Source organism: Macaca thibetana, chromosome 11 (assembly GCF_024542745.1).
Source record: "Macaca thibetana thibetana isolate TM-01 chromosome 11, ASM2454274v1, whole genome shotgun sequence".
Lineage (NCBI taxonomy): Eukaryota > Metazoa > Chordata > Mammalia > Primates > Cercopithecidae > Macaca > Macaca thibetana.
This window is the reverse complement of record NC_065588.1, coordinates 83,634,588-83,661,469: the sequence shown is the minus strand read 5'-3', so window position 1 is coordinate 83,661,469 and position 26,882 is coordinate 83,634,588. Positions and strand designations below refer to the sequence as shown.

General features: G+C 34.9%; 1 long non-coding RNA gene across 1 annotated transcript; it reads left to right on the top strand.

Annotated features, from left to right (window-relative positions):
* Positions 1–26,882, top strand: LOC126930138 (uncharacterized). The gene is made up of 3 exons (XR_007717466.1): positions 1–77; positions 23,354–23,579; positions 26,807–26,882. It is a non-coding gene; the product is annotated as an uncharacterized LOC126930138 (long non-coding RNA).

Sequence of the window (26,882 nt, the reverse complement as noted above, 5' to 3'; positions counted from 1 at the left end):
AGGCACTGCTCTGGGAGTGGACCATTTGGATGAGAGATTTATATGCAATCAACATGTAAGAATAGAGCTTTGTATTGGTAAGTTGTCATTGAATAACAAACCACTCTATAAATAAAACAATTTATTATTTATCACCAGCCTATTGGTTAACTAGGCAGTTTTCCTTATGTAGAACAGGCTCTGCTGATCTTGACCGGGGTTCATATGCTCGAGATTTAGCTTTCCTCCATAAATTCTTTCATCCTCCTACAGGCTAGTCCAGACTTGGTCTCAGGTCTGAGGCAGAAATCCAATGGAAGCAGTAGCACACAGGTTTCTGAGACCTGGACCTTAAAATAACACAATTCACTTTTGCTGCATTTCATTAGTTAAAGTACATACTATGCTGCTCAGCTTATATTCAAGAGATGATGAAAAAAAGAAAAAAGAAACTCCACCTCTTGAAGTAAAGAACTTGTGAATTCACATTCTATAGGATATAAGGAAAGGAAATTATTGACTGGGACCATAAATTAAATGAATCTAGTACAATATCTAACATAATTTCAGGCTTAATTTTGTAAATGTTATTCTAAAAATGTGAGAATCTCGGAAGAGCTTCAACTTTCCAAATTCTCATGTTTAAAGCATACATGTTTCCATTATCAATATAGGGACATTGATATGTAAGCTTATTGCTCATTAGAACATGTGAATTACAATGAACAAAGTTAAGTATAAAATGTTTTTAACTGATACGGTTTTATGGGTTGCTAAAAATAACATTTAAAACTAAAGCACATTGAGGAAGACAAGAAAAAAGAATCCCTAGAGCCCTTGCCCTAATAACCTGTAAATCCATTGTCATTGGCACAAATTCCTGAAACCTAGACCACTGAGGCACCCACACTCATCACTAACTAATCACAACTGAAGAAGCTTCATGGAGACTATCCCATTGTGAGAAAACAAAACCAGACTTCCATATCCTGCCAAACTGGCACCCTCAGGCCCATATGCAAGCGAAAATCTCATATAAAACATATAAAAGGCTCTTAAGGTGAATGCACTACCAGATGCACGGACATCAATACAAGGACACGAAAGACAGGAAAGGGCAAGAAAACATGTCATCACCAAAGGGGCACAATAATTATTTGGTAACTAGTCCTAAAGAAATACAAATTTGCAAATTGTCTAAAAGTAAATTAAAAGTAATGATATTAAGGAAACTCAGTGAGATACAAGTGAATGCGAACAGACAATTTAATAAAATCAGAAAATTTGTAACCTGAATGAAAAACTTAACAAAGAGAATTTATGTCATAAATTTTATAGTTTTTTCTATTATAAAAATTTTACATCATAAAAAAGATCCAAAGAGAAATCTCGTAAATAAATAACTTAATCACTGAAATAGAAAAAAATACAGAGCTTCACCAGCAGACTAGATCAAGAAGAATCTATTAACTAGAAGTCAAGTATTTTGAAATGACTCACACAAAGAAGGTAAAATAATAAAAAAGGGAAGACAGCCTACAGGACTTATGGGACATGATTACAAATAAATATTTTCATTTGTGGAGTTCCAGAGGAAAATAGAAAGAGAAAGGGACAGAACCTTATTTAAGACAATAATTGTTGTGGCTGGGTGTGGTGGCGCATGCCTGTAATCCCACACTTTGGAAGGCTGAGACTAGCAGATCACTTAAGGTCAGGCGTTCAAGACCAGCCTGGCCAACAAGGTGAAAACCTGTCTCTACTGAAAGTACAAAAATTAGCTGGGCATGGTGGCAGGCACCTGTAATCCAAGCTACTTGGGAGGCTGAGGCAGGAGAATCACTTGAACCTAGGAGGTGGAGGCTGCAGTGAGCCAAGATTGCGCCACTGCATTTCAGTCTGTGTGACAGAGTGAGACTCTGTCGCAAAAACAACAACCACAACAACGACAACAACGAAAACTTTCCATGTCTTAGGAAAGATAGGGATACCTGAATCCATGAAGCTCAAAGTTTCCCAAATAGATTCAACCCAAAGAGGTTTTTTTCAAGGCACATAATAATCAAACTGTCAAAGTCAAAACAAATAGATAAATCTTAAAAGAAGCAAGAAAAAAGCATCATGTCACAGATGAAGAAATCTTCATTAGACTATCAGTGGATTTCTCAGAAGTCTTGCAGACCAGAAGAGAATGGGATGATATATTCAAAGTTCGAAAAAAAAAAAAAAATCAAAAACCAAACTAAACCAAACCAAAACAAAAATGCTTGCCAATAATACTACTATGCCAAGAAAATTCTTCAGAAATGAAGGCGAAATAGTCTTTCATAGATAAACAAAAGCTGAAGAAATTCATTATGACCAGACATGCTTCACCAGAAATGCTTAAGGGAGTTCTTCAAGCAGAACCAAAAGGATGATACTTACTATCATTAATACCTATGAAAACATAAAACTCACCAATAGAGATAACTACATAGTGAAATCCAAAATACTCCAATACTGTAAAGATGGTATATAAATTATACATATCTCTAGTATAAAGGTTAAAGGCACAATAGTCAAAAATAACTAAAGGTATTATAAGTTGTTAAGGAATATACAATATAAAAAGATGCAAATTGTGACATGTGAACATCAGCTGTGGGGATGGTAAATGTATAACATTTTTTATGTGACAGAAGTTGTTATCAGCTTAAAAGAGTAGATCATAGCTATAAAATGTTTTATGTAAGCTGGATATTAACCACAAAACAAAAAGCTATAGCAGATGTATGAATGATAAAGAAAAAGGAATCAAAGCTCAGCACTATAGAAAAATATAATATCACAAAGATAGGAAACAAGAGAGGAGGAAAGCTGCTACAACCCAACTAGAAAATAACAAAATGACTGTGCAAGTCCTTACCTATCAATAATGACACTAAAGTTAAATGGATTAATTTCTCAAATCAAAAGACATAAAATAGCTGAATTAATAAAAAAGGAAACAATATTCAACTATATGCTGACTACAAATGACCCACTTAAGCTTTGTGGATAACAGTGAAAAATGGAAGGACAAGAGATATTGCATGTAAACGGTAACTAAAAGAGGGCAGGGGTGCCTATTATCTTATACGTAATAAAATAGACTTCAAAACAAAAGCTGTCACAAGAGACAAAGAAGGTTATTATTTAACAATAAAGTGGTAAATTTATAAAGAAGACATAACCACTGCAAATGTTTCTGTATCTAATATTGGAGCACCTAAGTACATAAAGCGAATTGTAATGAAGGTGAAGAGAGAAATAGATAGCAATATATTAATAATAGGGAACTTCAGTATTCCACTTTGAACAATAAATAGATAAACCAAACTGAAAGTCAATAAGGAAATACCGGACTTGAATTCAATTATTTATCAAATGGACCTAGTAGATATATGCAGATTATTTCATCCAACAGTAGCAGAACACATTTTCTTCCAATGTACATGGATAATGCTCCAGGACAGATAATAAGTTAGGCCACAAAAAAGTCTTAACAAACTTAAGATTTAAATATTATCTAGTATCATTTCAGACCAGAATTTTGTGAAGCTGGAAACCAATAACAGGAAGAAGCTTGCAAAGTTAGGTTGAAATTAAACATGCTCCCGAGTCATCAAAATGTCAAAGAATAAATCAAAAGAGAAATTAAAAAAATATCTTGAGACAAATGACAATGAAAATACAATATACCAAAACCTATGGGAAGCAGAGAAAGTAGTTCCAAAATGAAAATTTACAGCAATAAATGCCTCATTAAAAAGATGTTCGAAGTAAATAGTCCAACAATACACATTAAGAAGCTAGAAAAAGTAGAACAAACTAAATTTAGAATTAGCAGAAGGAAGGAAATAATAAAAATCAGAATATAAATAAGTTAAATTGAGAACAGAAGAATCATAAAAAGAAAAAACTAAGAGTTTTTAAAATAGATATTTGACAAATGCTTAGCAAGTTTATGATAAAAAGAGAAAATGCAAAAGTAATAAAAATTGGATACCTCAGAAATAAAAAATGATCATAAGAGACTCTGAATAATAATTATATTACAACAACTTGGGTAACCTAGAGTAAATAAATAAGTTCCTAGGAAAATACAACCTACCAAGATTGAGTCAAAGAGAATTAGAAAGCCTGAACGGACCAATAACAGACGAAGAGATTGAAGAAGTACTAAAAAACCTCCCTGCAAAATATTTTCACAACCAGATGGCTTCACAGCTGAATTCTAACATACATTCAAAAAAATTAATACCTATACTTCTTAAATTCTTCTGGAAAACAGAACTAGAGGAAATACTTACAAACACATTTTATGAGGCCAAAATTGCTTTGATACCTAAGCCAAAGACATCACAAGACAAAAATTATCTACAGATCAAGGTCTCTGATGAATATTGATGCAAATATCCTCAATAAAATATTAGTAAACCAATTCCAATAGCACATCAAAAACATTATACATTGTAATCCAGTGACATTCATCCTTGTCATGTGAAGCAGATTTAACAAATGCAAATCAATCAATGTGCTACATCACATTAATAGAGTAAAACTTAAAAGCCACAAGATTATTTTATTTAATGTGGAAACAATATTCAACAAAGTCCAACATTTCTTCTTGAAATTTATTCTCAACTGTTTTGGTATAGAAAAAGTTTTTTGACTTAATAAAGGTCATTTATGAAACACCACAACTAACATTATAATCAATAGGAAAAAACAAAAAGCGTTTCCAGTAAGATCGGGTAGACGGCAAGGATGCCCACTCTTGCCACTTCTATTTATCATAGTAATGGAAGTACTGACAGAAGCAATCAGACTAGAAAAAAGAAAAAGCATCCAAATCAGAATGGGAAAACTAAAATTATTTATATTTTCAGATTATATTATCCTATATGTGTATTCCAAAGATTCCATGAAAAATATGTTAGAAATAATGAATGAATTCAATAAAGTTGCAGAATAAAAATCAACATACAAAAATTAACATATGAAAAAGAAATCAATAAAATAATCCTATTTATTATAACATAAAAATGAAATAATTAGTAATAAATTTAACAAAAGAGATCAAAGATCTGCACACTGAAAACTATAAAATATTAATGACAAAAACTGAAGAAGACACAAATAATGGAAAGATATCTTATGCTCATGGAATAGAAGAATTAAAATTGTTAAAATGCCTAAACTACCCAAAGCAACATACTGGTTCAGTGTAATCCATAGCAAACTCTCAAGGGCATTCTTCATAGAAATAGAAAAAATAATCCAAAATTTGTATGGAATAATAAAAAAACCCAAATAGTTAAAATAATTCTCTGAAAGGAAAACAAATTTGGAGATACCACACTTCCTGATTTAAAATTATATTACAAGTGTATGTCAATTAAAACAGTATGATACTAGCATAACAACGGGCACATAGACTAGTGGAACAGAATAGAGAGCCCAGAAATAGATGCAAACATATATGAGCAACTAATTTGCAACAAGAGCACGAAGAGAACGCAATGAGCAAAAAATAGTCTCTTTATTAAATGATTCTGGGAAAACTGGATTTTTGCATGAATAAAATCATGAAATTAGATTGGGTGGGCCGAGGCAGGAGGATTGCTTGAGCCCAGGAATTTGAGACCAGCCTGGGCAACATAATGAGATCTTTTCTCTATTAAAAAAAAGAAAAACAAAAAACAAAAAAATAATAAAATTAAACCCTACCTTGCACCATACACAAAATACCCTAGATGAGAACATAGGGTCAAAGCTCCTGGACATTGGCCTTAATAATGATTTTTTGGATATTATACCAACATCTCAGCCACAAAAACAAAAATAAGTAACTACAACTGGATCAAACTAAAATTTTTCTGCACAGCACAGGAAACAATCAACAAAATGAAACAGCAGCCTATGGATTGGGAAAAAATTTGCAAACCATATATTTGATAAGGGGTTAATATCTAAACTTTATAAGCAACTCATGCAACTCAATGAAAAGAAAACCCAATTAAAAAATGAACAAAAGACTTGAGTAGACATTTCTTCAAAGGAGACATAAAAATGGTATATTAAACAGGTATATGAAAAGGTACTCAACATCATTAATCATCAGGGAACTGCAAATCAAAACCACCATAAATGCCACCACACTCCCTTTAGGATGGCTCTTATCAAAAGTCAGATTTTAAATGTTAGTGAGAGTGTGGGGAAAAAAGGAACTATTGTACTCTGTTTGTGGAAATGTAGATTAGTACAACCATTATGAAAGTGAATATAGAGGTTTCTGAAAAATTACAAATAAAACTACCATATGACATGACATTTTCCCTTCTGTGTATATGCTATATCCAAATGAAATTCAATTAACGCCTTGTAAAATATCTGTACTCCCATGTCACCTGCAGCATTATTTCCAATAGCCAAAATGTGGAAATAATCCTAGCGTCCATTGATGGATGGATAAATGGATAAAGAAATTGTTGTACAAACATATAATGGAATATTATTCAGTCCTGACAAAGAACAAGCTATTGCCACTTGCCCCAACATGAATAAGCCTGGAGGATATTATGCTATGTGAAATAAGCCAAAAACAGAAAGAAAATTTCTGCATGATCTCACTTATATGTGAAATAATAAAAAAAATCAAATACACAGAGATAGAGAACCAAACTGGTTATGAGCACCAGGGATTGGGGAGGAAATAGGCATATGTAGGTCAGAGGATACAAAGTAGTAGGTATGTAGGATGAATAAGTCTAGAATTCTAATGTACTACATAAGGATTAAAGGTAATAAAATTGTACTGTATATGGAATTCATGCCCATTGAGTAGATTTTAGCTGTTGTTGCCACAAAAACAAGAAAAATGGGTAATTTCATAAGATGATAGATTTGCCTCACCATAGTAACCCTGTTACCAGCTATATGTATCCCATAACATCATGTCATATACCTAAATATACATAATATAAATCACTTTGTTTGTTTTTAAACTAAAACATATTGTGTTTGCATTGTAATTTCTGGAAATTTGTTAGTGATTTTTTGTCATTTTCATGCTTGTTTACTAGATGAATATGAGTTTCAGTTTGGCTGGGAATTAAATACCCAAAGTAGCAATTATTCATACAAGTTTATTTCTGTTATCTAGAATTCAGAGTCAGAGGCCAGGGCTGTAAGACATTCCATGGTGTCAGGAACTAGGCTTCTTTCTTTTTGTTGCACCATTACTTCATAACTTTTTGTTTGTTTCTTAATAAACTTTTAATTTCAGAGTACATTTAGATTTCAATAAAAGGAACAAAGATAATATGGAAATTTAAAGTATATGGCTCACCAAGTTTCCTTGACAGTTAACCATGTAAGAAACCAATATTGGTACATTACTATTAACTAAAATCCAGACTATGTTTAAATTTTACCAACTTGTCTTTTAATGTCTCTTTCTGTTCCAAGATCCAATCCAGGGTACAATAAACACTTATTTGTCATGTCTATGAAGTCTCCTCTGGTCTATGACAATGTTTCAATCTTCACATCTTTCCCATGACCTTGATGTATACTGGTCAGATAGCCTGTAGACTGTCCCCCCAGTCTGGGTTTGCTTGATATTTTTTCATAATTAAAATCGGGTTATTGATTTTGGGCAAGAATACTACAGAAGTGAGGTGCCCTTCTCATCACATCACATAAGTGGATACACATTATTACTGATGATATCAATCATCACTTGGTTATGGTACTGTATTTTTTAGATTTCTTCACTCTTAAATTACCTTGTTTCCTTTTTCATATACTGTATTCTATTCTTTGGAAGTATGTCACTAGGTTTAGCACATCCTTAAGAGGGAAGGGATTAAGCTTCACATTTGGGAGTGGGGAGACATTGCATGTTAAGAGGAAGTCTGTAAGGAAGTAAGGAATATTTATCTCTTCTATCTAATTTTTGTCATCATTTAATTACTTATTTTTATCATTATGGCTCATTGGTATTTATTTTACACTTTGAGTTGTAATTAATTATTCCATTATTCATTTTGTTGCTCAGATTTTCCAGTTATGACAATTAGAAGCTACTTCAGATTGCCTTCAATTTCTCTTAATATTTACCATCCTTTTTTATTTTTTAGAAAGTCCTTACATTCAAAGATGCTCCAGAATTTACATTTTTCTTGTCCCAATTAGAATAAGTCATTTCTCCAATAAGCTTTAGTTCCCTTTATGAAAAAGATACTTAGAAACCAAGACGTGTGCATTAAGTGTGCTTGTTGCTTCTGAGGTGTCACTGATTCTAGGCTCTTTTAGCAGGTAGAACTAGGTAATATATTAATAACAAATACTTAGAATTATTTCTTTATCTTCTCTGTGAAGACATACACACATATATATGCATACATATATATATATATACACACACACACACACACACCCCTAAACTAAACTTAATTCTTACATCACTGCCTCTAATTACCATATTATTTTTATAACATTCCTTTCTTGCTTATGTGCAATTTACCTCTCTGACAGTAAAAAAAAAAATGACTGTCAGCCTCATCTATCTGTTTACTTGTTTTATCTTATTGTACATATCATGCCTTTTTGACCTCGTGGTGTAAGATAACAATCTGAATGTTATAGGCAATAGAATAAAGATAGGAATGGAGAATTATAGTCAAAGAACACATGAAATTTTCTTTAAGAAAGGTCCAGAAGCTGCCTCACAAGTTTTTTGCTTATATTTTATTAGCCGGAAATTAGTCACAAGGTGACATCAAGCTGAAAGAAAGTTTAGGAAATATAAACTGTCCTGGGAAGTCAAATGCCAAGCTTAACACCCCCCGCCCTCCACAAACACACACACGATTACTATGAATGTTAGGAAAACAAAAAGGAAGAGAAATTAGAAGATATTTAAGAATCTCTTCCATATATTTCCTGTGTGTGTGTGTGTGTGTGTATATATATATATATATATGTTTCTAAATATTATATATTGTTATTATAATTAATGAAATAAGGAAAGAAGTATTTAATATTATAATTAATTTGGGAATTATACAAGCCCATTTAGATAGACTGAGACAATGATTATCTTTTAAATCCGTATTTTATATCCCTTCATCTTTAGCCTTATATATAGTCCAAGTTACTTTAAATAAATGAACATGTGATTAATAGATTTAAAGTCAAATGGGTCTAGGAATTAGGTTGGAAAAAATGTGATACAGGCTATCATTTAGGAATCTGGAGAGACTATTTCACCACATTTTCTAAAATTGTCTTTAAATGTATGGAAGAAATAGCATTCTTATTTTTATGTCACTGCTTCCCCTTTTCTCTTAACAAGGATTGTGAACAGTGACATTAATCTGTTGACTGTTGCTGAATATATCAGATATGCTTCATAAATGTGCACCTGCTGTGCTGCTGAAAGAACCTGGTATTTTCTGATGCTCCATTGAATACAATGGACTGACAGCTTAAAGTGGCAGAAAGAAAGATAGGTGGGAGGAAAGTCCAAGAGTAAATGCGTTAATAATATACCATAATACACTCTTCATTGAAACCAGTTATTACTGAAAAGAATGGAGGAACAACAAAGTCTTAAATAAAGGCTATCTTGTGAAATGTAATAACACTAGAACTTGTACTAAAATAGATATACTCTTCAGACTGAACTGATTATAAATTTCTAAATGCATGGTACTGTGTTTTCTTTTTAAAAAATCTGAGTTATTTAGAGGTGACAGCCGTTAGCATGAACTAGCTAAGTTATGCATAATACTTACTGAATATTAAAATGCAAAGAATTTATATCAAAAATGGCATATTATATTCCCCTGTGTAACATTACATTTTTAAAGTTTCAACAAAAGGCCTATAAAACCTCTGTATATAGCTGCATGATGGTTCCCAATTGTTCTGAAAATAGCTCAGTCCATGGAAAACATTATAAAGAAATTTCACTCAGTCCTAAATATATCTATTCCTTTGACATAGTCATAGCAATTCAAGCAAGAGAATGAATAAAAAATAGGCCTTATGAAACCTGAAATGGGATTTTCCTGTATTTTAAAATTATATGTCCCTTCTAAGAAGTGAGAAGATTTGGAGATAATTCAATGTACACTTACTAGAAACATGAACCTTAATGGTGAAGGTATTCCAGTAATTAGTCTTTCTTTCCTAATTATAGTTGTGGAAATGTGCTTTCTTTTTTTGCTTTGTGAATACTGAATATTTTACTATTCAAAAGAAAAATATCATGCATTAGAAATAATGGAAAGTTTTACACTTAAGCAGAATACAGAATGTCTATATCCTTCAGCTTTGTATTTATTATCATATCAAATTTATACTAATAACATAAAATCTTTCTCCTTATAGAAAAATACCTAAAATGTTATCAATTAGTAACAATAATGATAATCAGAATATTAATAGAATAGAAAAAAGTTTTTCTGTGTGTTTTATTAGTTCTTCTAATTTCTGTGGTGAGGTAAATGTATTTTAAATAACATTCAGATATTATTGCAACAATAGGCTTTCACTAATATATTTACATTTTCAAATATTTCACATTTGGTATGTTTTGCTGAATTATACTAAAACTGCTTACTTTGGTCATTATTTTATTCATGAAACTGTGCTATAATTATTTCTCTCAATGATGTTTAACCCATCTGCATACTTATTATATTCCAGACAATATTACATTTCCCCCTTAAATTTTTCTTGGCTAAACTGTATATACTAAATCCTTTAAAGTTTATTTTCCCTCCTAAGAACACTACTCTGGCTTGTCCAGACATCTTAAGGGTTCATCTTTTGGGAGAGATTTTTGTCATTTCAGGGATAGTGGTGTTAGAAAGAGCTTGATTTATAGCATTTTCTGATTCTGTGGTGTATATATTTTTCCCAGCATTATTTCAATCTAAGAGATATACATTTGGCCTTTGAGAGTTCATAGAAGGGTCCAGTTCATCATTGAATCTATTTATTCCTTTTTTTTCTGGTCAATTGCTTTATAACCTATTAGATTATGCTATGATTATTTAAGAAATTATTGCCATGTTATTAAATAACCCCTACATTTCTCTTAATGGTTATTTCCTTTCATTATCACTATATGTATGCATGATTTTCCACACTACAACGTGACTTCAATGAAAGTTAGAAACTGCTGTATCTTTGAATTGATATTGACTTTCTGAACACAATTTCCTATTCCAACAGTGCTTGACTTTTTTATGAATGTTAGTATGTCAGCATGATTTCATTATCCCATTTCTTCCTTCACTTCTACTATCTTTAATTTCTTGATTCAATGAATGAAATGAATTATCTTCTGAAATACTTCTTCCGCTCCTCTGATGACTTGTTTTAAGTCCATCATCACAGGCTCCTCTTCCTTTAGCAATCCTATGACTCAGTGTTTCCTATATTTCAATATATAAGATAATAGGAGAGTGGTTTTTTTGTTTGTTTTTTTGTTTTGTTTCGTTTTGTTTTTAATGTAGTCTCCTAGACTTGACTAACAAATTCTGATTTAGTAGATTTTCCTCCCACTTCAGGTGTAACATTTTTGTAAGCACCAAGATAATTTTCATGTGGATGACTCATGGACCACATTTGGATAAACACTTCATAAATCTTTTTTTTTAAGGCTCTGTCTCACGCCCTTTCCTTTAGTGATATTATCTTTTCTAGCTTAAATATGCAATGAACTTAAAAATCTACATCTCAGGTCTTGTCCAAATATATTTACCAAACACACTCTTTAAAGCATTGAAGAAGTTAGCATAATGTCAAGACCACTGACTCAACGTGACAAAATATTTTATTTGTATTTATTTACAAATGAAATATTTTATTTGTATTTATTTATAAAATTATAGTGGTATTTAGCAGATCAAACTTTTCATAGGGTTCTCCCCAAAAGCAGACAGATAGTCCACACAAGAAAAACACTAAAAGCAATCAGTTTAAAAAACAAAAGCAAAAAAAAAAAAAAAAAAATTAAAAAAACATAGTAATATGTGAATGTGGTGTGAAATTGCTTAGAGAATAAATAGGCATTAGGAAAAATATTTTAATTTGTTCCCAGGCCTTCAGGTGTACTAAAATGTCTTCATCATTGTTTTATAATATATAGCATCTCATAGAAGGAAAAATAATGCTGTCAATTTAAAGCCGCCTAATTTCAAAACTGTAGTAGTTTTGCTTGACTAGCTATTTGAATAGTTAGTGGTTTAAGCTCTCTAACCCTTCACCTGCCTATTCTTGAAAGAGGCAAGCAATTGTATACATGTTAAGCCTATAAATTCCTGACTAATCTGACTTAGGCCTTATTAATTACAAACTAACAGACTTTTTGGAAGCTCATTAAGGAAACAAGTTAGTTCACTAAATTGTTATTCTTCCATGGTCTCTGTCTTTTTGAGCCAAATTGGTGCATGTCTTGCATTAACATCTGCCACTAACTTGGAAGGCATTGCACTCCCACATCAGTATCATCCTCACATTCAACCCTCCCCAAGATGTTTAATATTCTCCTTAACCTCATATGTATTAAGTCTATTAATATTTTTATGGGAAATGTTGTTGTATTTTAGGATTGGAATACCCTCATTTAATACTAAATTCATATTTTATTTGGCATTTTATGTTTGAATAATTAATTCATTTTATGACTGATATGTGGTTTGAGATTATTTTTCCAAATTATCAATAAACTATTCTAACATATTATTAAACCGTTTATTCTTTCCTTGCTGACTTTGATACTTTATCACAGTTTAGACTATTAAATAGACCTGTGTTTTTATTTTTGATTGTCAATTTTCTCATTGATCTCAATTTTTTAATCAATAACTTCAGTGACTATGCCATGGCTAATTTATTCACATTATTATCTGAAGGAGTCATTAAGCCCCTCATCGCTCCAAATTTACAATTCAAATATTTATTGCAGCCTCTTAGTTATCCAAATACATTTCAGAGTAATTTTTGCAGATTGCAAACAATTATCTGGAGAAACTATTGCAATTAGTTTAAGTTTATAAATTATTTTACCGAGAATTTGGAAATTCTTTTATCTTAGTCTTCTCTTGGTTCAAATACATAACATTTGAAATTCTGCTAACTCAATCTGCTAGCACATCTAGCCACCCAGGTCGGAGTACAGTGGTGTGATCTTGGCTCACTGCAACCACTGTCTCTTGGGTTCAAGTGATTCTCCCATCTCAGCCTGCCGAGTAGCTGGGATTACAAGTGCCCGTCACCACGCCGAGCTAATTTTTGTATTTTAATAGAGATGGGTTTTCACCAGATTGGCCAGACTGGTCTTGAACTCCTGATCCCTGGTGATCTGCCCACCTTGGCATCCCAAAGTGCTAGGATTACAGGCGTGAGCCACCACACCCAGCCACACATCTTTTGTGTGTAAATGAAGCTACAAGGATTGTTATAACCTGGGGTGCTACAGATACAGTGCTTGGGCGTTATGGGATTGAAAAAGCTGAGCAGATAAGACGAGGAGGCTTGGATCTAAGACTAGAGATGAAGGATACAGAGAGTTCCACAGCATATGGCAGGATGAGAAAATAACTAGTGTAGACAGAGGACCAGATCCAATCTCATCTTATTTCCCATCCTCATTTAACTTTAAGACTTCTAAAAATTGGGACCTGGGAATTAGATAATGAAAGGAAAGCCTGGGGAAAAATTTGAATTTACTAAATTCATTCTCAATTGGTAATGTTATATTGTTTTGATTTGTAGCATGAGGGCTTGGGATAAAAATTACAATTTTGGGGTGGGTGGAGCCAAGATGACTAACTAGGACAGCACCTTTTGGAGGTTCCCATCGAAAAAAACCACAATATGTGTGTGAATCTTTCACCAACAACCAAGGTATTCAAGTTCTCTTGTCAAAATTGACTAGAAGGCTGGTGTGACCCACGGAGAGAAGGAAGAGCAGTGTGGTGTGCCCCCACCTGAGAGCCACACGGGGAAGGGGAACCCCCTTCCCCCACCCAAGGGAGGTGATGAGTGAGCATGCCACCTAGCGGGGGAAACTGCTTTTTCCATGGAACTGTGCAACCTACAGATTGGAAGATCGCACTCGTGAACCCAGGGCTGCCACCGGGGGCCTACCGTCCCAACCCCGGAATGCGCAGATTCTTACAGCCTCTCAGGTGGAATCTGCTTAAACCTACTGAACTCCTCTGGGGAGGGGCGACCAGCACCAGCTGGCCCTGTCTGCTATCTAAACCATTTGAGCTTCTTGGGCGAGGGACAACAGCCAACATTAGGACTCGCAAATGCCTAACATGCTAAGCTCCCTGGGCGGGGGAAGAAGGACACCCATTTCTATAGCTCCAGGCTGTGTTTTCCCCTGCTAGAGCCAGGGAGGCTGGACAGCTTGGTCCCAAGACTTTTCCCCACAGCCCAACACCAGCTGTGGCAATCTGGCCAGTGTGCCTCTGTAGGTCTAACGCTGACCCATCTTTCATCAGTGGGTGGGACTTTCCTGGCAGGATTTCCAATAACTCCAGCCAGAGGCTCAGGTTCATGATTTGGATCTCCCTTGCCCTGAGCCCCTAGGGGGAGGTGTGGCCGCAGTGTCTGTGGACCAGCTGACTTAACCTCTCTTCCTGGTAGTTCTGAGGAATCCAGGCAGCACAGATGAGTGGGTTTTGCCCCAGTGAAACACATCGTCTCCACCAAGGGACAAAATACTTAGTTAAATGGGTCCTGCTCCCCATGCCACCCAACTAGATGAGACCCCCCAACAGGGCTTGTCAGACACCCTATACAGGAGTGATCCTACTGGTATCAGACTTGTGCCCCTAGAGGTCAGAAGTCCCAGAAGAAGAAGCAGGTGCCCATCTTTGCTGCTCTCCAGCCTCCTTGAATGACATCTGCAGGCATGGGAGAGAATCAGATGAATAAGACCTGAAGTGAAACCCCAGCAAACTGCAGCAGCCCTACAGAAGAGGGACACTATTGAAAGAAAAACAAACAAGCATAAAGCAACAACAACAGCATCATCATCATCAACAACAACAAAAGGCCCCCACAAAAACCCGATCCAAGGGTCAGCAGTTTCAAAGAGCAAAACTAGACAAACTCACGAATGTGAGAAAGAATCAATGAAAAACCCAAAAAGTCAGAGTGCCTCTTCTCCTCCAAATGATGGCAATGTCTCTCCATTAAGGATGCAGAACTGGATGGAACATCAGATGGACGAATTGACAGAAGTAGGCTTCAGAAGATGAGTAATAAAAAACTACGATGAGCTAAAGAAGCATGTTCTAAACCAATGCAAAGAAGTTAAGAACTTTGATAAAAGGTTAGAGGAACAGCGAACTAGAATAACCAGTTTAGAGAGGAATATAAACGATGTGATGGAGCTGAAAAACACAGCACAAGAACTTCATGAAGCATACACAAGTATCAACAGCCAAATTGACCAAGTGGAAGAAAGGATATCAGAGTTTGGAGACCACCTTAATGAAATAAGATATGCTGACAAGAAGAGAGCAAAAAGAATGAAAAGGAATGAACAAAGCCTCCAAGAAATATGGGACTTCATAAAAAGACTAAACTTATGTTTGATTGGAGTACCAGCTGGAAACAAGCTGGAAAACATACTTCAGGATATTATCTAGAACTCCCCCAATCTAGCAAAACAGGCCAACATGCAAATTCAGGAAATACAGAGAACAAAACAGGCCAACATGCAAATTCAGGAGCTGTAGAGAACATCATTAAGATACTCCACAAGAAGATCATCCCCAAGACATATAATCATCAGATTCTCCAAGGTCAAAATGTAGGAAAAACTGTTAAGGGCAGCCAGAGAGAAAGGCCAGGTTGCCTACAAAGGGAAACCCATTAGAATAACAGCAGACCTTTCAGTGGAAACTCTAAAGCCAGAGGAGATCAGGGCCATGTTCAACATTATTAAAGAAAGTAATTTTCAACCCAGAATTTCATATCCAGCCAAACCAAGCTTCATAAGTGAAGGAGAAATAAAAGCCTTTTCAGACAAGCAAATGCTAAGGGATTTCGTTACCACCATTTCATTAGCTCTGCAATCACTCCTGAAAGAATCACTAAACATGGAAAGGAAAAACCAATACCAGCCACTGCAAAAACACACTAAAATATAAAGACCAATGACACTACGAAGAAACTGCATCAACTAGTGTGCAAATTAACCAAACGGCATCATGATGACAGGATCAAATTCACACATGGGCTAAATGGGCTAAATGCCCCAATTAAAAGACAGAGACTGGAAAATTGGATAAGGGGTCAAAACCCATTGGTGTGCTATATTCAGGAGACCCATCTTATGTGCAAAGACACACACAGGCTCAAAATAAAGGGATGGAGGTAACTACCAAGCAAATGGAAAGCAAAAAAAAAAAAAAAAAAAAAAAAAAAATGCAGGGGTTGCATGCAGGGATTGCAATCCTACTCTCTGACAAAACAGACTTAAAACCAACAAAGGTCAAAAAACACAAAGAAGGAAATTACATAATGGTAAAGGTAACAATTCAACAAGAAGAGCTAACTATTCTGAATTTATATACACCCAATACAGGAGCACCCAGATTCACAAAATAAATTCTTAGAGACCAACAAAGAGACTTAGACTCCTACAAAATAATAGTGGGAGACTTTGTACCATTCCTTCTGAAAGTATTTCAAACAATTGAAAAGGAGAGAGTCCTCCCTAATTCATTTTATGAAGCCAGCATCATTCGGATACCAAAACCAGGAAGAGACAAAACAGAATTTACCAGGAACTTGAAGATACTTATAAAAAAAGACAAGCAACCCCATCAAAAAGTGGGCAAAGTGTATGAACAGACACTTCTCAAAAGAAGACATTTACATGACCAACAAACATATTAAAAAAAAAGCTCATCATCACTGATCATCAGAGAACTGCAAATCGAAACCACAATGAGATACCATCTCACGCCAGTCAAAATGGCTATCAGTAAAAAGTCAGGAAACGATAGATGCTGATGAGGCTGTGAAGAAATAGGAATGCTTTTAAACTGTTGGTGGGAATGTAAATTAGTTCAACCATGTGGAAGACAGTATGGCGATTCCTCAAGGATCTAGAGACAGAAATATCATTTGACCCAGCAATCCCATTACTGGGTATATACCCAAAGTGGTATAAATCATTCTACTATAAAGACCCATGCACATGTATCCTATTTACAGGATTGCAGCATTATTTACAATAGCAAAAACATGGAACCAACCCAAATACCCATTAATGGTAGACCGGATAAAGAAAATGTGTTCCACATGCACCTTGGAATACTATGCAGCCATAAAAAGGAATGAGATCATGTCTTTTGCAGGGACATGGATGAAGCTCGAAGCCATCATCCTCAGCAAACTAACACAGGAACAGAAAACCAAACACCACATGTTCTCATTCGTAAGTGGTCAATGAACATTGACAACACAGGGACACAGAGAAGGGAACACACACCAGGGCCTGTTGCTGGGTTGGGAGTGAGGGAAGGGACCTTAGAGGATGGGTCAATAGGTGCAGCACACCACCAGGGTACATGTATACCTATGTAACAGACCTGCATGTTCTGTATATGTATCCTTATTTTGTTTATTTTTATTTTATTTATTTATTTTTTTTTAAATTTATTTATTATTATTATACTTTAAGTTGTAGGGTACATGTGCATAACGTGCAGGTTTGTTACATATGTATACTTGTGCCATGTTGCTGTGCTGCACCCATCAACTCGTCATTTACATCAGGTATAACTCCCAATGCAATCCCTCCCCCCTCCCCCGTCCCCATGATAGGCCCCGGTGTGTGATGTTCCCCTACCTGAGTCCGAGTGATCTCATTGTTCAGTTCCCACCTATGAGTGAGAACATGCGGTGTTTGGCTTTCTGTTCTTGTGATAGTTTGCTAAGAATGATGGATTCCAGCTGCATCCAAGTCCCTACAAAGGACTCAAACTCATCCTTTTTTATGGCTGCATAGTATTCCATGGTGTGTATGTGCCACATTTTCTTAATCCAATCTGTCACTGATGGACATTTGGGTTGATTCCAAGAAAAAATGAAAAGAAAAAAATTACAATTTTTCTAATTGTTGGCATGCTACCAATTTTTGGTTGGGAGCTCAAAATGTACATGTTTCTTTTGAAAAACAAATCATGCTTTAATATCGAGTTTCATGTTTAACTGCATTTTAGTTTTATTAGGTTGGAATTCATCTTGGAATAAATAAATATTAAAACAGTTTTATACAGACACATAACTATTCCTGGAAAATCATACATTCAACCTTGAAAATAAAGTTCCACAAAGATTTTTCCTATTCTTTTATCAATGAGAGTTTCATATTGGAATTAATTATGTTTAATTATGTATTTAGAAGGTGACTTTAACACATAGAAAATAATTTTTTTGAGACTGAGCCTCACAGCACTAATTTTAACTTAATTAGTTTATGCATTTGTTCAACTCACAGTTTCAAGGTCCCTGCCCTGTTTCAGAAATTACATGTCCTTATCTGTAAAAACAGAAAGATTAAGTCACACATATTAAACAGTTACTCGTGGTTGAAAGTGATAACGTAAGATGTGTGTAAGCATAGAATTTTAACTTTTATTGTCTTTAGGCTTCTTTTTGTTAGCTATTCCTACAAACAGAGGAAGATTTCAGGGAGTCAGGGCATTTTTTGTTTGTTTGTCTCAGTTCTATTCTCTCACTCTCCCACATCTAACCCATATCTAAACTATTGAATTTTATCCTCTTTCTGGATTAGAATTCTTTATCATTTCCAAGTTGAAACGTAGAGGGCTTTCTCTATTGCTTTAGGTAGTTATCTTTTTGATTACCAAGTCAACTGAGAATCTTCCATTGTAGATGGCCCATAACCTTCCCCATGCCAGGTTTTATTTTCTATCACAAATGTAGGAACGTTGTCTCCTACTCTCAGTCTATTTGATTTGCTTCTGCATGCCACCTAGATGATCCCTAAATGCTGATCAACTTCAGAATTTTCTGTAACAGAACCAAGGGTGGAAGGAACAAATTTCAAGCTGTTATCCGCACCCTTATCCCACTCTGCAATATCTCTCGCATCCCAGGAAATGTGAGACAAAAATAATTGGAAATGCCAAGGATCCTTTATTTCTTAGACATTTATGACAACCTCTCTACAGCTCACACTATCCGTCAGGAGGGACAACCCCTTTGTTTCCTGGGACAAGCAGAGAATGGACAGGTAAAAGAAACGATAAATTCTTAGATTCTCTTCACTCCATTATTTTTCTCTCTCTTCACTTCATTTTGGAGTGCTCTTTAGCTCCAACAAATCTGAGGAATATGAGCTGAACAACTCAGTTGCATAAAGTCTGATGAGGTCCTGAATGTGTGAACTTCTTTTGCCATATCCTTCTCACCGAGTAGTTTAGGTGTATGCCAAAGTCAAGAGTAGATTTCTTCTTTAGGTTGGGCCTAATTTCTGGGGCAGAAATTTTAGGATAAAATATACCTAGAGATAAAATAAAAACACTTTTCTATTACTGTTTTCTTCTTAAAACACTATTTCATAATTTTCATATATTATCATTTTGGTTTCTGCTGTCTTCTTATGCAAGGGACTCTTTCAAAACTCTGCTAATTGGTTCCTCCACATTTTATGGAGCAGTAGAGAGAGGGTTTTACCGCCAAATGAATCACCTCCTCAAAGGGAAGTAATGTTCAAAATATTTTAAAACCTGTCCCGAAAAGCATTTCATTATAACTCTATTACCGAATTAAAACAGGTTTCATGGTAGTATTTCCATGTCCTTCAGTATGAGCAGTAAAAGTAAGTCGATCAAATTTTTGGACCAAATTTTTTCACTGGAACTTTGTAATCACTGCATGCTCAATTTTACTGTAATTATATGAAATTTATATTTCTGAGAAAAGTATATACATATTTTGGCAAAGTTTTCTTGGGAAAAATAGTTAACAGTTACACTTTGTTGTATTCATATTTTTTTCCCACCTCCTAAGAAAGATAAAACTGTGAGAATGAGTGTTAAAGAGTCACAGGTCTATGGCACATAATTTACCAAGGTCTTTTGAAACTCAGGCATTGAGGGAAGTTCTGTTAACCAAAGAGAGCAAGAGCAAGAGACTGTAAGAAATACATTGCCTCAGTATACTTTTTAGAAAGAAAAGGAAATATAGCTGGACACTTTTTACACATAATGAGAATGTTTTAAAGAAGGAAATTTTCACATTGATACTTATTGAATTCATGTTGTCCTTACTTATTTATAGTTTTTATTTGCTTCCTGGTCATAATTCTCTTTTTTTTTTTTTTTTTTATGACTTTTGCTACGGTTATCAACATTTAAAAAATTATATTCTAGCCAAGTGATTTGGAATTTATGTGTTTTATTTTTAACCTTCTTGTGTTTTTCTTTAAATAATTGAAAGGTATTTGACTTTTCTGTCTTCATTCAGATAAGAAAAACAACAGTAAAATGTATGATGGTGAGATATTTAACAGGTTTCATTTTTTTTCTTGAGCCTTTCTTAGTCTCCACATTAACAAAATCAACCACAACAGCACCGATGACATCACTAGTATATTATTTGTATTCTTTTTCTTTGTTAGCATAATCTTTTTAATAAAATATGAACAATTCCGTATGCTTAACTGCAAGTTTCACCTGACTTTTGTTCATCACTAGATTAATAGAATAACATTGTTTTAAGTCAGTATTAATGAGTATGTGGATCCAAGGGTATGCCATTTATTGCTACTTCAGTATACACCACTGTAGCCTTTCTGAAGGTCAGTTTTTCATTAGGTATCAAAATCTTTCAAAATCATTAAAATTACCCTTAACATTAAATATGATAATTATCCTTTTAGGGTTTCATCCTAAGAAAATAAATAGGAACAAGCACAACATTTTTTGCTAAAGGAATAATAGTTACACATCTTAAAAATGCCACAATAACAGAAACCTTCTTCATGCACATGAATTTTGTGGTTTTTAATGGATCATATATTATTCCTAAAGTCAAATAACATGTTGACGGATTGCGTTGGTAGATATTTAATGGCATGGATAAGGAATTGTGATTATAACACATTAAAAGAATAAAATGCACACTTACAAAACATGAAGTCTAATTTCATTTTTGTTCAAAAACAGATATACATGTGAAATGCTTATATGTATACATTTATCTTTACATACTTTGGGACATTATGCATTAAAATGTTAACTTTCTGGGGGCTGGTATCATGATTTGTAATTATTATTTCCTTCATAATATGTTTCTGTAGTTTCATGTATTTTGCAATGAATACTTAATTATTCTTGTAACAACTAACACAGTAACATTTTAAAAAATTTAAATCAGAATCTATAAAATAAAAGATATAAATAGAACTGAATAAAATTATACATATTTTCATAGCAAAAGATATCATTAGCAAGTGGTAAACGGTGAAATATTTGCCATACAGTGCAATCACCTAAAAATTAATAGGCCAAAATATACAAAAAGCTATTTCAAACTGATAAGAAAGAATTACACCCCAAGCACAAAAATGCTCAGAAGAGATAAAGAGGCAATATATAAAGGAGCAAAGTTCAAATAACCAAACATACAAAAACAAAATAAAAATTAATGCAACAATGATATATCAATTTTTACTTGTCTCGTTGGCACAAACAAACACATGTTAAAATCCAGTACTAGCAAGGACATAAATTACTATGGTCCACTTGAAAGATAAGCTAACAATATCTTCCAAGATAAAAACTAAGCATATCCTTTGTATTACTGTAATACATATACAAAAGGAGTGAAGGTGCTAGTATAGAATATGCGTATTTTTTTTTTTTCATCACTGGAAGTGCCACAAATATGGAAACTGACATAACTATAATGCAGCTATTAAAAAGACCTGGATGGATTTCCACGGTGCAATGTCAATGAAGAAAAGTTGTTACCAAAAAAATTAGATGCCTTTTAATGCTATCTTTCTACAAATAAATGACATAAAACAGAAATGTAATACATTTTTATATGTATGTTTGTATTTGTGTAATATGGAGAAATGTATGTAAAGACTTACACTAAGCTATAGGTTACCTGAGGTTGGGATTCAGGTTGGAGAGGAGCTGGGAAACATGGAGGAAAAAAAAAAGAAAAAATAAATATTGTATAATGTTAAGTGAAAGTTATATTACATTTTAATAAAAACTTGAAGAAGAACTAGAAAGTAAGTTGCATTACAAAATGGATTTGATTAAACAGCAGTTCTTATATTGTATCCAACTGTATTGTTCTTGTAAAAAAAATTCCTATTACAACCCATAATCATTGGCAATTGATTTGCAAGATATGGAGAGAAAACTGTCAGCTACACTTCTTTCTTTCCCTTGAAGAGATAGCCAGCTAACTCTGGAAGCCAGACCTGCCAATGAGCACCTATAGCCAACTTAAAACTCACTTTTATGAAGAGAATCTAATGCATAAGGTCACAGGTTTATCATTATGTCCTGCTTTGAGCTTTTCCCACCCTGCATTTATAAGTAAATCCCAGCCAAACTGTCCCTGGCTCTTTCTTGAATCAGTTAATCACACGCTTATCTCAGGGTCTTTACAAATACTCTTCCCTTTGCTGGAAATATCCTCCCAGAAATAGTCATATGGCTTGACTCTTCCCATCATCAGCTCTCTGCCCAAATATTAATACCTTATAGCAAGCACTTTCCCTGATCTCTTGACTTAATAGAAAGAGCTTCCACTACTCACTCCAACAACAAAACACCCTAACTCACTTTACTCATTTTCATAGCACTTATATTACCTGACATATTTGATGTTTATTTATTCATTTACTTAATGCCTAAGTTCTTTCTGATAAAATGTGCATTCCATGAGATACTTTGTTTTGATTACTATAGTATTTTCAGTTCCTAGAACAGTATCTGATAGCTATTGTGGAATTCATTAATTAATGCATTTTGAATGGATTAATTAATGCATTTACAGAGACACAAAAGAAGAAAGTGCTAGATTTTTAAAAAGTGCTTTCTTAAAAAGGCTAATCTCATGTAAGGAGACATCTCTGATTATTCAGTGTCTACGGAGGAGAGATAGTGTAAGAGTACTGTTTTGCTTTTGTTTTAGGGCAACAAAATTGAAGAGAAATTGTTTTATAATAGAAAGGCATGGAAACTGTAAGTTACCTTGAATATTGTATACTTGTGCCAACATCTACCACTCTTATCTCCCACAGCACTCAGAGGAGCAGTCAAGGGCTCCATGCTATGGTTCATTAAATGAGGATGCATACAAGAAAATAAAGTTACAGCCTTTGAAAAGATTATCCTGCACCAGTCTTGCACAGAACAGACAAAGCCACTGACTACTGAAAGATGGATATGGGTTTTAACTATGTGAATGGTGTGCAACCATGATGGGTTAAAGACTAAAAGCCCTTCCACCTTTTCTCTGAGCCTCAGGTAAACTGTTCCAATTGCCTAACCCAAAGAAAAAGAGGGGATATGCATATTATTTGAAATTAAATTTTCACCCACCCTGTGGATGAAGTATCATGTAAACTTATTTAAGTAGTGTTAACTTAAATATAGTTTGAAATGTGATTTTAGCTAGTGGTGATCACTTTTCCAAACTTTTAAGTATTATATTCCTCTGCTATGGCTATAAAGAACTATACACAGTCAGACAGTTTATCTCTGTATATTTCTATCTGGCATACACACACATACCCACACACATACCCTTTAAATGTATAAATAAATGGATTGATAAAGATATGTAACTAAACACAAAAAAAGTCGAGCAAGTATATAAGGTCATGCAAGTTCTGTTTTATTTATATAACCAGAGAAGATAGTCTATGCTGCAGAATGTCTGTAGTCTTTCACAAATTCATGTAATAGGTAATAGTTTGAAATTTGAAATTATTTTTTAAGTATCAACTGTGTCTTAAATTTATTGAAGTCAGAGTCACATTTCACACTTAATAATATGGTCAACAGTTTCCTACAACATTACAGGAATAAATACTTTGCCTATAGACTAATGATCATGGTGTGCTGGTAATTTCTGGTTCTATAAAATAAATGTGACATTTATTTTATACCAGGTTTCTAGGAAGTAAGATTTAAACCTGCTAAATGTGGTATCATTTCTAGAATTGCTAAGAACGGCTGTGTAGTGTATCTATGTGCACTATGTGCTGATTACAATCCTTGAATTTGAAGCTAACCTCAATTTTAAGCCATCTGTGAACCTTTTGGAAAATTAGTTTGCAGGTTGTATGTGGAACTTCCAAAGTTACTACTGATTTGGCAAATAAAAGTGAACTATCATGAGATTAACTTCAAAGGTATATTTTAGGTAGTTTTAAAAAACCCTGAGCAGGTAAAGCATAGGTAACAGGAGAGTCAGGGAAATTAAACAACTAAATAGTAAACTTAAAAAGGCTTCTGGGAAGATTAATTTCTCTGTGAATCTCAAACATAACACAGAAAGGAAAACCAAAGAAGAAGATAGAAGCCTCAAACGTTCAAAAAATGATCTCTGTCCCTGGAGAGGGACAAAAATGTGGTGAACAATATTGCCGAAACTCTGGGGGTATAATCATGCTCATGCCCCAAGCCTGGATGTACTGTTAAGCAGTTATATAGGCTGTTTCACCTCTGCACAAGCTGTGTCTTGCTAGAAATGAATGGTTTCAAGTCAGAAGAAAATGCCACAGCAGGGAAAAAGCATTGGAATCTTAGCCAGGATTCATTACTAATATGCTACACCAATAACAGACACTGGAAACCAAAAATTGACGAACACTAAGAAATGAGTGCTAAAGAGGCAGTCTTTAATATAATGTTAGCTGGGCATGGTGGCTCACACTTGTAATCCCAACACTTTGGGAGCTCGAGGCGGGCAGATTAATTGAGGTCAGGAGTTTGAGATCAGCCTGGCCAACATGGCAAAACCCCGTCTCTACTAAAAATACAAAAATTAGCCGGGCGTGGTGGCACATGCCTGTAAGCCCAGCTGCTTGGGAGGCTGAGGCTGGAGAATTGCTTGAGCCTGGGAGGCAGAGGTTGCAGTGAGCTGAGATTGTACCACTGCACCCCAGCCTTGGTGACAGAGTCAGACTCTGTCTAAAATAAAAAAAAAAAAAAAAGAATTTGTGTACAATGGACTAATGGACTGAATGTTTCTTTTCTCACCAAATTCTTATGTTGAAATCCTAACCCTCAACGTGATGGTATTAGGAGGTGAGGCCTTTGGGGGGTGATTAGGTCTTGACGGCTTTGCCCTAGTATAAGGTCATGAGGAATTAGTGTCTTAATAAAAGATGCTCCAGAAAGCTCCTTTGTACTTTTACCATGTGAGAATGTAAGGAGAAGGTGCCATCTAGGAACCAGGGGGCTGGCCCTTACACGGACACTGAATCCCCTGGAACCTTGATCTTGCACTTCCCAGACTCCAGAACTGTGAGAAATAAATATCCTTGTTTATAAGCCACTCAGTTCATGGTAGTTTGTTATAGCAGCTGGAACAGACCAGGAAATATTGTGTATCAAGCAAACAACTTCGGTAATTGTGGTGGGCTATATGAGTCTAGGGTTTGCGGAGCAGTAAAAACCAGAGAACACCGCCAGAAGGCTGGGGAAAAAGGTCTTCATTTAAAACTAAATTAGATCCCACAACCCAGAGAACCCTCATCTCAGGGGTTTTAGATTCCGGAGGCATGGTTCAGGTTCATTTTCAACACGTGAGAGCAGGAACAAAAGTGAGTAGCATGCTAGTCACCAAGCCCACCCTGTCTGAACTTATCCCTCAGAAGATAGGGTAAAGAAAAAGGAGGAGGAGAAAGAGAGTCCCTTTCTCCATGCAGGAGGAAAGCCAGGCACAGATGGTGATTTCTGTGTCACCAGACTAGACCCTGCCAATTTGGGGATTTTGAAACTCTTTATAGCAGTTGCCACTCTGGAGGCTTTTTGGAAGTCAGGTTTGAGCAGCCTTTCCTGCCTTTCCTGAGAGTGGGCTAAAAAGGTGCGGGGATGCAGATATACTGCCAAGTACGCACACCCACTAAATTTGTAACTGACTGCTGACTTGATGCAGAATCTAGGAGTCATCCTGAAAGTTGAGGAGAACGCTTCTCAGCCTCAGAGGAGGAACATTTCCAAAAGAGCTGCAAATACTTTAAGGCAGTCCTTAAGCCCTTATTTTTTTTATTTGTTCTTTGGGGAAAGATGGACTTATCATTGTATATTTTACTCATGAGGAGAACACAGAATTAGTAATGGGAAATATGGCCTGCTTGCACTCAGGAAGATAGAAAGAGGTTAAAAAGACAAGCTTCACTAGTCCTCCAAGAGTCAGGTCAGTCTATACCCAAAGCTTTCTCTCCTCAGGCAGCCAGGGTCAGGAAGGGACAAATAAAACTACTTGAAAACCGTGATACATCCCAGGCCTCGGTGAGGAGAGTGACTTATATTACAATATTCCCCTGTCACCTGGTGAATGCTGAGTAGAGGGGCTACATTTCCATTGCTACAGACTAGAAATTTCAAAGAACTTAGTGATTTTATGGATGAGAAAGATTGAGGTTGAGAATCAGCCCACACTTCCTGTTAAAATGCAATCATTATGTAGGTACCTTCATGCCAAATATGGCTAATTATCAACCTCCCATTCTGACTTCTAGATTGGATGGTGCTATTTTGAAAGGAAGAAAGTTGCCGTAAATCAGATTCAAATACCCAGCTCTTGAAGATCACAGG